The sequence below is a fragment of the Cherax quadricarinatus genome, chromosome 68, assembly GCF_038502225.1.
Source record: "Cherax quadricarinatus isolate ZL_2023a chromosome 68, ASM3850222v1, whole genome shotgun sequence".
Classification (NCBI taxonomy): Eukaryota; Metazoa; Arthropoda; class Malacostraca; order Decapoda; family Parastacidae; genus Cherax; species Cherax quadricarinatus.
This window is the reverse complement of record NC_091359.1, coordinates 18176982-18181318: the sequence shown is the minus strand read 5'-3', so window position 1 is coordinate 18181318 and position 4337 is coordinate 18176982. Positions and strand designations below refer to the sequence as shown.

Sequence of the window (4337 nt, the reverse complement as noted above, 5' to 3'; positions counted from 1 at the left end):
AGAAACTAGGTTCCGAGCTTTCAATCTCTTTATGCAAGATTGCTTGTACAGTGGACTAATTGTCATCCTTTGTATGTTCTCCAATGCATTTATATCCATTCTGTAGTATGGAGACCAGAGCCGAGTTGCATCTGAGGCCTGACTAATTATCTATAAAGCTATCATATTACTGATGGTAAACAATAACGACAAGTTGAAGAATAAAACACGTGTGCAATACTCGGGTATCTTTAGTGTTACACATGTCTTATCCACCACTAACGTATAAAGCTGATGAATAACCTTTGGACTCCTGTTACTTTACGTGGATTTATATCAAGACATGTTAGCACACTTAGGCACTGCTGTCTTCCTGGTTTTAGATGTCTACTTCTCATGATTTCGAAGTCCTTTTCACATTCTCGGAGAGGTTATTTTCCTTCCCAAGGATTAGGACTGCAGTTTTACACCCAACTGCATTTGCCATTTTTCGAATTACGACATTAACTTATCCAAATCTCAAAGTTCAGGGGTATCCTCCCAACCTTTTTTTTTATTATCGGCCTGTTTGTCACCAGCAAATTTACTCGTTGCTTTTTATTCACTCGTCAAAATCATTAATGTTGACGAATAATAAAGAGCCCAAAACTGACCCCTCTGAAAGCCACTTGTGACAGATCCCCCTCTCTGATTTTACTCCATTTATGCACACTAATGCCTATCACTCAGCCATGCTTCGATCAACAAGAGATGCTTTCTTCCAACAGTACCATGTACTGCTGCTTTTCTTTAATAGTCCAAAAACTTTACTTTAATTCAAATAAAGGACATACTACATCATGATCCGCTGCTTCCATTACCTTACCCAAGAAACCCTAATTTGTTAGGCACAATGCGGTGTAACAATTCTTAAAAATATACCTCTCTCTTTTCATTTTATAAATATATACCTAAGAAATTATTGTTACTGCCAAAATGGCTATTTCTTGCATATAATATACCACTGTTGTATGCTGAAAACGTGTATTGCACAATTTTTTTTACTGGTCTGTAAAACGTGTGTATGACTAAGAGTTGTCTGCCTGATGGAAACAGTGTGTACAAAATTATATTAAAAACGCTAAGCAACCATTGTATAAATGCATAGAACTGTCTGCAAAACCGCATGCAGTTAACCTAAATTACTTTTATATTCATGGTGAAGTGCTTAACCCGTAAATGCACGGGGCATGGGAAGCAATCAAGTTTGATTCAAGAACGGGGAGGGTAACTCCTAATTAGTAAGTAAATAAGTATATTCAGGTATACACAAATACAGTTACATAGATTATCATAGCAGCATATGTGTAGAGAACCTAGGATAACCCAAAAAAGTCAGTGACTTATTTCCATTGGGGCAAAAGAATATCACCATCGTTTACGACAATAAAAAATATTAGGATTAGGCCTAAAAGAGCTATCAAGGCAACAAATGGTTATATATTACCGTTTTTAGTTTGATATACCTTACTGTTTTAAAAGTTGCGCCAGTTTTGACATTAAACTGCATCTTTATATCCACAACCAAAAAAAAAATATTGAAACTAAGTATGTGTTATATGTGTTATATATGTATGTATACATGTTTTCAAAAGCCCTAAGAATCTTCGTAAGAAAATACACCATTATCTAACTCGTAATTACAAATTCTTCAGAAATTTTATCCTTTTTTTTTTTTTTTTTATCCTTCAGGTAAGCCTTAGCTTAGGCAAGGTAAACATCACAATACATCCAATAAATTTATCAAGCTGATACCCAGCTTGATAAATTTTGCTTTTGCAAAATTAGATTCCACTCGTGTTATATATACACTGTACCTATAACCATGTTGTACTTGGAATTTCAGTATAAAAAAATTATGTTAATCGCACTTAAACATTCAAGTACTTAGAAAATCAAGTTCTCTCGTTTTATAAATGTCAATATTTGAGGGAGAGAAAATGTTAACCCAAGTACCTCCCAAGAGACCAGCCTTCATCCCACACAGATTGTAAAATATTCACTTTAACAGTGAGAATCACCACCACGAGCACACTCCACAACACCAGTGCAAGGGCACACACTCCAGCTTCACTCGTGCAATTGCAAATTTGCAGGATAACGCAATGGAACAAGCGATATCACTGACGAGTGTAGGAGAGACTGGGGAGACAGCGGTCCGACCCCAGCGGCAGCTGCTGACTCACTGCCAGCACCCATACCAGCACCCAACAGTTGCCACTTATTATTTTATCACTAGCAACGTTACTATTATATAAAGACAACGCTGGGGGTGTTTTGTTAACATAACTCTAACCCTTTAAAGTGTACAGATCAAGGTAAGTGTGCAATGATCTTGTGTTTAATATTTGAAACAAAAAAAAAATTCTACTGCGTTTAATATCTTCTCTTTTATTTATTAAGAAACTGATATAGTGTGCGGCAACTTGACCTACATAAAATTTTACCTGGTTACAAAAACTAGTGCATATTTTATTATCCAAATTTACGTATAACAATAATGACCACAAAATCGTATAATTGTGCATTTAGCATTTACACTAATAAGTTTCATTTTTACTGTAAATTATATAAAGTACCCGTGTTAGGGGACGGGAAGTCAGTGGTTTATGAAGGTCCCTCTAGCTAAACTGTCACCCACTCAGGTACTGGCCACACCCAACAGTCTTTAACTTGACTGACCGAGTGACTAACATATTATGTCACTCACGGTAGTAGTCTATATGTAAGAGTAAGTCCAGCCTGCATCTTGAAGGAAACCTCTAAGAGGCACCTAAATTCCCCGTCTTTGTGTTGTAGAGGTCTGAGCAGAGTTCAGAACTCTACAACACAATTGTCCTCAAATATTTGTTAAGTTATACCATGAATTAAGGAAAGATCCTGGACTTCACCTTACGAAAACAAACAAAGCAAATGTGATAGTAATTATGGATAAAGTAGGTTACAGAGGAAAAATGAACATGTTATTAAAAGATGAGGAACTTAGGTGCCCTTAAACAGCTGCCGAAATGTTTGATAATATCCTCATCGTTTAGCACTTCCCCATGACTATATTAATGATAATTCTACTGGGTTTACCCCTCAAGGAAGTTCGTTGATGCTGGTGTCTTGATCTAAGGAAATAGACTGTGTGTGCCCCATGGTCTGGTGGCTAAAGCTCATTGGGCGTGTTTCTTTACACTGGTTGTCTATGTTCCCCATCAGTAAAATGGGTACCTGGGTGTTAGTGGACTGGTGTGTGTCGCATCCTGGGACAAAACTGACTTAATTTGCCCGAATTGCTCTGCATAACAAGCGGCATTCTGTATAGTAGTATGTCGTTGATGTCAGCTAGACCTGTATACGTACATTGTACATGTACTTATAGAAATAAAGATTATTATTATTATTATTATTATTATTATTATTATTACATGGAATATAATTGCCTCCACTTCCCCAGGAACTGAATGACCCGTACAGGTTGAGTGTTTCAATAATCTACCGGTTCGGACCAATGCGTTAGCTGAGTTCCATATGGTCTGTGACTGCAGGGTTCAAGTCTTAGCTCCTGGTCCCGCCTCTGAACTTGCCGCTTGCCAAATTCATTCCCTCTTTCGTACCTTCTCTTAAAGCTATGTATGGAGTCTGCCTCCACCGCTTCTTCACCAAAATCATTCAACTTTCTGACCACCCTGAGATTTAATTAATAAATCCTTCCTGTCATCCCTGTGACTCATCTGCGTTTTTAACTTGCAGTTGTGTCCCCGAGTTCAGTTTTTCGCCTCAAATAACCTTTTCCTGTCAACCCTATCAATTTCCCTAATATTTTGTATGTTATCGCCCTGGTTCTTCTATCCTCCAATGTCGTTATATTCAGTTAAATTATTTTCAGTTCAATGAAGAGGCCTTGTTGTGTACATGTGTCTCGCATATATATATATTATTTCCTAAGATGTGCACCTTCATATGATAACCCTATACTGCACGAATATGACAGTATCCTGAGGCAGATTTTTACGAAAGTACTTAACCTTACTCTAGAAGACGGGCAGTGGAACCAAGCTACACTTCCAGTCAGACTAGGAGGCACTGGTGTCCGCAAGTTATCACAGATTGCGCTACCTGTTTTTCTGTCCTCATGTATTGCATCCAGAGGGCTTGTAGCAGCGATTCTCCCTGAACATTTTAGGGACAAGATTGGAGTCCAGGACCAAAAGTTCATTGACGGAGCCATGATCTGGGATAATCTAACGGGCTCTGAAATCAGACCTGCTCCCCCCAATAACTACAAACAATCGCACTGGGATATTCCAATAGTGGAAAATATAACCTCAACA

General features: G+C 37.9%; 1 protein-coding gene across 1 annotated transcript in view; it reads right to left on the bottom strand.

The window, feature by feature from the left end:
• Keap1 (kelch like ECH associated protein 1) overlaps positions 1–2321 on the bottom strand; it is a 97996-nt gene extending 95675 nt beyond the window's left edge. The window contains exon 1 of the mRNA XM_070099737.1: positions 2147–2321. The gene's annotated coding sequence lies outside the window, so the exon portion shown is untranslated. The remainder of the gene's footprint in view (positions 1–2146) is intronic.
• Between the last annotated feature and the right edge of the window lie 2016 nt (positions 2322–4337).